This window comes from Nerophis lumbriciformis, linkage group LG11, assembly GCF_033978685.3.
Source record: "Nerophis lumbriciformis linkage group LG11, RoL_Nlum_v2.1, whole genome shotgun sequence".
Taxonomy (NCBI): Eukaryota; Metazoa; Chordata; class Actinopteri; order Syngnathiformes; family Syngnathidae; genus Nerophis; species Nerophis lumbriciformis.
The window spans coordinates 48,957,402-48,968,021 of NC_084558.2; positions in this window are offsets into that span (position 1 = coordinate 48,957,402).

Consider the following 10,620-nt stretch of genomic DNA (forward strand, 5'->3'; position numbering starts at 1 on the left):
GCAAGTCCAAGGCGCAGCGAGTCGGGGAGGAGCTTTTATAAGTTCTCTGAAGACCACCTGACACATGTGGGACACCCCCGAGTCCCCCGCTGATGGCGTAGTTGTGACGAAGGCCAGGAGTGACACGAGGAGGAGGAGGAGGGAGGAGATGATCCGTAAAGAAGATCACACAAGACGTGATGGAGGACTAATCCTGTCGGGGGGGAAAACTGTTCTCGGAGCAGAAGAAGAAATTAAATGGCTTTACTAAAGCCCCCAAGTGACGCACCAACCAGTCCAACATTATTAAGCATTATTATTAACATTATAAAACATTATTAACATTATAAAACATTGTTATTAAACATTATTATTAACATTATAAAACATTGTTATTAACATTATTAAACGTTATTATTAACATTATAAAACATTGTTATTAACATTATTAAACACTATTAACATTATTAAACATGGTTATTAACATTATTAAAAGTTCTTATTAACATTTTAAAACATTGTTATTAACATTATAAAACATTTTTAATAACATTATTAAACATTATGACGGTAACATTATAAAACATTGTTATTAACATTATTAAACATTATTATTAACATATAAAACATTGTTATTAACATTATTAAACGTTATTATTAACATTATAAAACATTGTTAACATTATAAAACATTGTTATTAATATTATTAAACATTATTATTAACATTATAAAACATTGTTATTAGCATTATTAAACGTTATTATTAAAATAAAACATCATTAACATTATAAAACATTTTTATTAACATTATTAAACATTATTATTAACATTATAAAACATTGTTATTAACATTATTAAACATAATTATTACATTATAAAACATTGTTATTAACATTATTAAACGTTATTATTAACATTATAAAACATTGTTATTAACATTATTAAACATAATTAGCTTTATAAAACATTGTTATTAACATTATTAAACGTTATTATTAACATTATAAAACATTATTAAACATTAACATTATAAAACATTGTTATTAACATTATTAAACGTTATTATTAACATTATAAAACATTATTAAACATTAACATTATAAAACATTGTTATTAACATTATAAAACATTGTTATTAACTATTAAACATTATTAACCTTATAAAACATTGTTATTAACATTATTAAACATTATTACATTATAAAACATTAACATTATTAAACATTATTATTAACATTATAAAACATTGTTATTAACATTAAACAATGTTATTAACATTATAAAACATTGTTATTAACATTATTAAACGTTATTAACGTGATACATTTTTTAAATTATCATTATTAAACATTATTAACATTATAAAACATTAACATTATTATTAACATTATAAAACATTGTTATGAACATTATTAAACATTATTATTAACATCATAAAACGTAGCAACTGAGAATTTCAAAACAATGTCAGTTAGCTCAGATTCTATCTCCTCTTCTTGCTTGGCAGAATAGCAACTTTGGTCACTATTAGCTACTTGGAGAAAAAGCTATTTGGGTTTTGTTTTGGGAACTGGCAACATTTATGACTAAAAGCAGATGTCCATTAAAGGGATGTTTGTCAACTTTACGCAGATAGCTAAAAGGCGCTGTAACTCGGCAACGTGTTTGAAGCTTTTATATTTGTCACTCATCTGTTCATCGACCACAGGGGTCGGCAACTCAACATTTTTTATAAGTGTTATAATGAAGGCAACACATGATGAAAGTGTCTATATTAGCCTACTATCAAAATGACTTTAAAAGCCTTATATAAGTGTTATAATGAAGGCAACACATGATGTAAGTGTCTATATTAGCCTACTATCAAAATGACTTTAAAAGTCTTATATAAGTGTTATAATGATGGCAACACATGATGTAAGTGTCTATATTAGCTATATTAGCCTACTATCAAAATGACTTTAAAAGTCTTATATAAGTGTTATAATGATGGCAACACATGATGTAAGTGTCTGTATTAGCCTACTATCAAAATGACTTTAAAAGTCTTATATAAGTGTGATAATGAAGACAACACATGATGTAAGTGTCTATATTAGCTATTATAGCCTACTATCAAAATGACTTTAAAAGTCTTATATAAGTGTTATAATGAAAGCAACACATGATGAAAGTGTCTATATTAGCCTACTATCAAAATGACTTTAAAAGTCTTATATAAGTGTTATAATGAAGGCAACACATGATGTAAGTGTCTATATTAGCCTACTATCAAAATGACTTTAAAAGTCTTATATAAGTGTTATAATGAAGGCAACACATGATGTGTCTATATTAGCTATATTAGCCTACTATCAAAATGACTTTAAAAGTCTTATATAAGTGTTATAATGAAGGCAACACATGGTGTAAGTGTCTATATTAGCCTACTATCAAAATGACTTTAAAAGTATTTTATAAGTGTTATAATGAAGGCAACACATATTAGTGTCTATATTAGCCTACTATCGAAATGACTTTAAAAGTCTTATATAAGGGTTATAATGAAGGCAGCACATGATGTAAGTGTCTATATTAGCCTACTTTCAAAATGACTTTAAAAGTCTTATATAAGTGTTATAATGAAGTCAACACATGTTAGTGTCTGTATTAGCCTACTATCGAAATGACTTTAAAAGTCTTATATAAGGGTTATAATGAAGGCAACACATGATGTAAGTGTCTATATTAGCCTACTTTCAAAATGACTTTAAAAGTCTTATATAAGTGTAATAATGAAGTCAACACATGATGTGTCTATATTAGTTATATTAGCCTACTATCAAAATTACTTTAAAAGTCTTATATAAGTGTTATAATGATGGCCACACATGATGTAAGTGGCTATATTAGCCTACTATCAAAATGACTGTGTCGCAGGCTGACGCATTTCTTCGTTGACAGAAATGTTTATATATAATATTTATTCTACACATTTTTACAATGACATCAACAAAGCTCACCTTTGCGTATTCACGCACAGCATAAAACGTTTGGTGGACAAAATGAGACAAAGAAGGAGCGGCATAAAACACGTCTTTCTGTGGCAGCGTCGGAGAAAGTCGTGCGTGTAAACAAACGGCTGACTCACAGTCCACACAACGGTGAGTTCACGGGCCGCTGAAATTAGTAGGACAAAACGGCGCTCGCCAAATACTCTCATCAGTGAAGCATAAACACAAACATATTGAACAATTAGGAAGGTTTCTGTCGTGTTTGTCCTCCTACACAAACCTTATTACAACAAAAAACATTTTTTTTAGCCCCTTTTTTTTTGCCATTTCCATACATTTTCAAAAAAGCTCCATGGAGCCACCAGGGCATGTGGCTCTAGAGCCGCGGGTTGCTGACCGAATGTGTGACCTAGCCTCAGATTTTAATACATTCAAATCATAGGAATAATTCTAATCAGCCACACATTCTTTGGACATTGACTTTTGCCATCTTTGTTCCATGCAGGAACCAATTACACAACATGCACCTGGACAACACCCGCACCAAACCGATTTCAAGGCTTCCCCGCGTGACGCTGGAACGGCGAAACCCGACCAGCACCGTGAAGCGGCTCGGGTCAGGTGTCACAAGGTGCACAAATGGAAGACTCGCGCGGGTTTCGTCCGCTCATTGAGGAAATACTCGGTAAGATTTCTCATCTCATGGTGACAAAGCGTCATTGGTAATGTTGCATTCAAGGACCTCACTCCCAGTGGACACTTGTCAGCCAGCGTGGTGGCCTGCAAAGGTCAGAGCATTCAAGTGTAATCCACACCGCTGGTAGCAAGGAAACGTGTGTGTGTGTGTGTGTGTGTGTGTGTGTGTGTGTGTGTGTGTGTGTGTGTGTGTGTGTGTGTGTGTGTGTGTGTGTGTGTGTGTGTGTGTGTGTGTGTGTGTGTGTGTCAAGCTTGAAATTTCCGTCAAATATTATCATACGCCCACAGGGCCAATAGAAAAAACATCTTTATGTATTTTTTTCATGTGTTTTTTTTTCTCTCTCTCATAAAAATCAGAAAGCTATCATTTATGATGGCAACACACTGGGTGGTCCTCACAAATAAGACAGCAAAATGGGTTAATGTAAACATTATATAGAAAAATCTAAAGATGTATGTTGCTGGGGGGTATTTATAATGCATGAAATGCAATAAAATACCGATTGACTAATGCAGAGTTAAATTACCTTATATACCTGCTGTTTCAAATTTGATACACACATTTTTAAACACGATTTTACTATAAAATCTAAAGATGTATGTTGCTTGATGGTATTTTTAATGCATGAAATGCAATAAAATACCAATTGACTAATGTAGAGTTAAATGACCTTATATACCTGCTGTTTCAAATTTGATACACACACAAACACGGTTTTACTAAAAAAATTTAAGTAGTTTCACATTACACCAACCAACTAACTGTTTATACTGATGTGTCAGTAAAAAAAAAACAATTCTTGCCTTATCCCTTTAAAAATGTGTAAAAGTTTCTCCTCGAAAATCAGATGTCTCTCTTTGTGGCAATCTTGTGGACAGCCCTCTAATTAGTCAGTTACTGCCCTCGTGTGGACTATACGTTGAATGCATGCATCTGATCAGATACGTCAGGCTTTCCAGGAAAAAAGTATTGACACTGGTGATGTAGAGGGCTCAAAAACGTACGTATCATTTATGATACAATTGTCGTTAAAGGGCTCAGCATTTCATTAAAACAAGATGGCACCGTTGTCGTGGCTGCTGGTTGCAGGAGCTCTGCACTCTTGTGTGTCCTTTTGTTTTCATGTTTTTTTTATGATTGCATCACACTGGATGGTCACCACAAATAAGACAGCAAAATGGGTATACCATTTTGCGGAATGTAAACGTTATATAGAAAAATCTAAAGATGTATGTTGCTTGATGGTATTTATAATGCATGAAGCGCAATAAAATACCAATTGACTAATGTTAGAGTTAAATGACCTTATATACCTGCTGTTTCAAATTTGATACACACATTTTTTAAACACGGTTTTACTATAAAATATTAAGTAGTTTCACATTACATCAACCAGTTAACTGTTAATACTGATTTCAATTTGTATCATATTTGTAACAACCAAAACATAATGCAAAATATCATGTTATTTCCAAACATAAAAAACACCCAACATTATTCATCATCTTCCTCCAGCTGCTCCAGATCACTTGAATTCACATCCTTTATCATTTTTAAAGCATCTTCAATGTTGTATTTATTTGCCATTCAAAAAAAAAAAAAAAAAAAAAAGTCAACATCTTTATATATTTTTTTCATGTGTTTTTTTTCCTCTCATAAAAATCAGAAAGTTATCATTTATGATGGCAACACACTGGGTGGTCACCACAAATAAGAGCAAAATGGTGGAATGTAAACATTATATAGAAAAAATCTAAAGATGTATGTTGCTTGATGGTATTTATAATTCATGAAATGCAATAAAATACCAATTGACTAATGCAGAGTTAAATTACCTTATATACCTGCTGTTTCAAATTTGATACACACATTTTTAAACACGGTTTTACTATAAAATCTAAAGATGTATGTTGCTTGATGGTATTTATAATGCATGAAATGCAATAAAATACCAATTGACTCATGTAGAGTTAAATTACCTTATATACCTGCTGTTTCAAATTTGATACACACATTTTTTAAACACGGTTTTTCTATAAAATATTAAGTAGTTTCACATTACACCAACCAACTAACTGTTCTTACTGATGTGTCAGTAAAAAAAATAAAAAATTCTTGCCTTATCCCTTTAAAAATGTGTAAAAGTTTCCCTTCGAAAATCTTTGTGGCAATCTTGTGGACGGCCCTCTAATTAGTCAGTTACTGCCCTCATGTGGACTATATGTTTAATGCATGCATCTGATCAGATACGTCAGGCTTTCCATGCAAAAATACATTACACTGGTGATGTAGAGGGCTCAAAAACATACGTATCATTTATGATACAATTGTCGTTAAAGGGCTCAGCATTTCATTAAAACAAGATGGCACCGTTGTCGTGGCTGCTGGTTGCAGGAGCTATGCGCTCTTGTGTGTCCTTTTGTTTTCATGTGTTTTTTTTTTTCCTCTCATAAAAATCAGAAAGCTATCATTTATGATGGCAACACACTGGGTGGTCACCACAAATAAGACAGCAAAATGGGTATACCATTTTGCGGAATGTAAACGTTATATAGAAAAATCTAAAGATGTATGTTGCTTGATGGTATTTATAATGCATGAAATGCAATGAAATACCAATTGACTAATGTAGAGTTAAATTACCTTATATACCTGCTGTTTCAAATTTGATACACACATTTTTAAACACGGTTTTACTATAAAATATTAAGTAGTTTCACATTACATCAACCAATTAACTGTTAATACTGATTTCAATGTGTATCATATTTGTAACAACCAAAACATAATGCAAAATATCATGTTATTTCCAAACATAAAAAACACCCAACATTATTCATCATCTTCCCCCAGCTGCACTTTAATTCACATCCTTTATCATTTTTAAAGCATATTCAACGTTGTATTTATTTGCCATTCAAAAAAAAAGTCAACATCTTTATGTATTTTTTTCATGTGTTTTTTTTCCTGTCATAAAAATCAGAAAGCTATCATTTATGATGGCAACACACTGTGTGGTCACCACAAATAAGACAGCAAAATTGGGGAATGTAAACATTATATAGAAAAATCTAAAGATGTATGTTGCTTGATGGTATTTAAAATGCATGAAATGCAATAAGATACCAATTGACTAATCTAGAGATAAATTACCTTATATACCTGCTGTTTCAAATTTGATACACACATTTTTAAACATGGTTTTACTGTAAAATCTAAAGATGTATGTTGCTTGATGATATTTATAATGCATGAAATGCAATACAATACCAATTGACTAATGTAGATTTAAATTACCTTATATACCTGCTATTTCAAATTTGATACACACATTTTTTAAACACGGTTTTACTATAAAATATTAAGTAGTTTCACATTACACCAACCAACTAACTGTTCATACTGATGTGTCAGTAAGAAAAAAAAAAATTATTGCCTTATCCCTTTTAAAAATGTGTAAAAGTTTCTCCTCGAAAATCAGATGTCTCTCTTTGTGGCAATCTTGTGGACAGCCCTCTAATTAGTCAGTTACTGCCCTCGTGTGGACTATACGTTGAATGCATGCATCTGATCAGATACGTCAGGCTTTCCAGGAAAAAAGTATTGAGACTGGTGATGTAGAGGGCTCAAAAACATACGTATCATTTATGATACAATTGTCGTTAAAGGGCTCAGCATTTCATTAAAACAAGATGGCACCGTTGTCGTGGCTGCTGGTTGCAGGAGCTCTGCACTCTTGTGTGTCCTTTTGTTTTCATGTTTTTTTTATGATTGCATCACACTGGATGGTCACCACAAATAAGACAGCAAAATGGGTATACCATTTTGTGGAATGTAAACGTTATATAGAAAAATCTAAAGATGTATGTTGCTTGATGGTATTTATAATGCATGAAATGCAATAAAATACAGATTGACTGATGTAGAGTTAAATTACCTTATATGCCTGCTGTTTCAAATTTGATACACACATTTTTTAAACACGGTTTTACTATAAAATATTAAGTAGTTTCACATTACATCAACCAATTAACTGTTAATACTGATTTCAATTTGTATCATATTTGTAACAACCAAAACATAATGCAAAATATCATGTTATTTCCAAACATAAAAAACACCCAACATTATTCATCATCTTCCCCCAGTTGCTCCAGATCACTTGAATTCACATCCTTTATCATTTTTAAAGCATCTTCAATGTTGTATTTATTTGCCATTCAAAAAAAAAAAAAAGTCAACATCTTTATGTATTTTTTTCATGTGTTTTTTTTCCTCTCATAGAAATCAGAAAGTTATCATTTATGATGGCAACACACTGGGTGGTCCTCACAAATAAGAGCAAAATGGTGGAATGTAAACATTATATAGAAAAATCTAAAGATGTATGTTGCTTAATGGTATTTATAATGCATGAAATGCAATAAAATACCAATTGACTAATCTAGAGTTAAATTACCTTATATACCTGCTGTTTCAAATTTGATACACACATTTTTAAACACGGTTTTACTATAAAATCTAAAGTTGTATGTTGCTTGATGGTATTTTTAATGCATGAAATGCAATAAAATACCAATTGACTAATGTAGAGTTAAATGACCTTATATACCTGCTGTTTCAAATTTGATACACGCATTTTTTAAACACGGTTTTACTATAAAATATTAAGTAGTTTCACATTACACCAACCAACTAACTGTTCATACTGATGTGTCAGTAAAAAAAATAAAAAATTCTTGCCTTATCCCTTTAAAAATGTGTAAAAGTTTCCCTTCGAAAATCTTTGTGGCAATCTTGTGGACAGCCCTCTAATTAGTCAGTTACTGCCCTCATGTGGACTATATGTTTAATGCATGCATCTGCTCAGATACGTCAGGCTTTCCATGCAAAAATACATTACACTGGTGATGTAGAGGGCTCAAAAACATACGTATCATTTATGATACAATTGTCGTTAAAGGGCTCAGCATTTCATTAAAACAAGATGGCACCGTTGTCGTGGCTGCTGGTTGCAGGAGCTCTGCACTCTTGTGTGTCCTTTTGTTTTCATGTGTTTTTTTTTTCCTTTCATAAAAATCAGAAAGCTATCATTTATGATGGCAACACACTGGGTGGTCACCACAAATAAGACAGCAAAATGGGTATACCATTTTGCGGAATGTAAACGTTATATAGAAAAATCTAAAGATGTATGTTGCTTGATGGTATTTATAATGCATGAAGCGCAATAAAATACCAATTGACTAATGTAGAGTTAAATGACCTTATATACCTGCTGTTTCAAATTTGATGCACACATTTTTTAAACACGGTTTTACTATGAAATATTAAGTAGTTTCACATTACATCAACCAATTAACTGTTAATACTGATTTCAATGTGTATCATATTTGTAACAACCAAAACATAATGCAAAATATCATGTTATTTCCAAACATAAAAAACACCCAACATTATTCATCATCTTCCCCCAGCTGCACTTTAATTCACATCCTTTATCATTTTTAAAGCATATTCAATGTTGTATTTATTTGCCATTCAAAAAAAAAAGTCAACATCTTTGTGTATTTTTTTCATGTGTTTTTTTTCCTGTCATAAAAATCAGAAAGCTATCATTTATGATGGCAACACACTGGGTGGTCACCACAAATAAGACAGCAAAATGTGGGAATGTAAACATTATATAGAAAAATCTAATGATGTATGTTGCTGGATGGTATTTATAATGCATGAAATGCAATAAAATACCGATTGACTAATGCAGAGTTAAATTACCTTATATACCTGCTGTTTCAAATTTGATACACACATTTTTAAACACGGTTTTACTATAAAATCTAAAGATGTATGTTGCTTGATGGTATTTTTAATGCATGAAATGCAATAAAATACCAATTGACTAATGTAGGGTTAAATGACCTTATATACCTGCTGTTTCAAATTTGATACACACATTTTTTAAACACGGTTTTACTATAAAATATTAAGTGGTTTCACATTACACCAACCAACTAACTGTTCATACTGATGTGTCAGTAAAAAAAAACAATTCTTGCCTTATCCCTTTAAAAATGTGTAAAAGTTTCCCCTCAAAAATCAGATGTCTCTCTTTGTGGCAATCTTGTGGACAGCCCTCTAATTAGTCAGTTACTGCCCTCATGTGGACTATATGTTTAATGCATGCATCTGATCAGATACGTCAGGCTTTCAAGGAAAAAAGAAATGACACTGGTGATGTAGAGGGCTCAAAAACATACATATCATTTATGATACAATTGTCGTTAAAGGGCTCAGCAGTTCATTAAAACAAGATAGCACCGTTGTCGTGGCTGCTGGTTGCAGGAGCTCTGCACTCTTGTGTGTCCTTTTTGTTTTCATGTGTTTTTTGCCTTTTGGTTTGGGCCCCTTCGGGACTGCGCAGCGCGGGGTGGCACTTTCTGCACTTGCTTTTTGGTGCTCTGAGCGGACCGGACACTGGCCGAGAGCTAGTGGGCAGCCTAGGATGGAGTCGGCTCTCTTGGTTGCTTTGTTGGGTCTGCTTTGCGTGCATTATGTGTTTTATGTCCTTTTGTCTTCTTTAATGTTTCCCTCTTGTTGTCATGTGTTTTTACCTTATTTTTTTGACAACCACAGTCTATCCTTTCCTTATCCTTTAGCGGTGTAGTAAATGTACACGTTGATGAAGTGTTTTTAGTCCACACAAAAAAAAACTACAAATGATCGTCCTCACAAAAGCATTAGTGTGGAGTTTGGCAGATTTTAGGTCAGAAAGTGCATGAGGACTGCAGACTTCAATGTGGCTTGCATTGAAGAAGAAATGTCTCGTTGCCATCTTGTGGCTGAAAAATGCAATGTCCTCCCATTCAATTCTTTATTTCAATGCACTAAACATAACTCATGAATTGAAGTTCCATGGCATTGTCCCTGTATGACTGTACACAGAATAA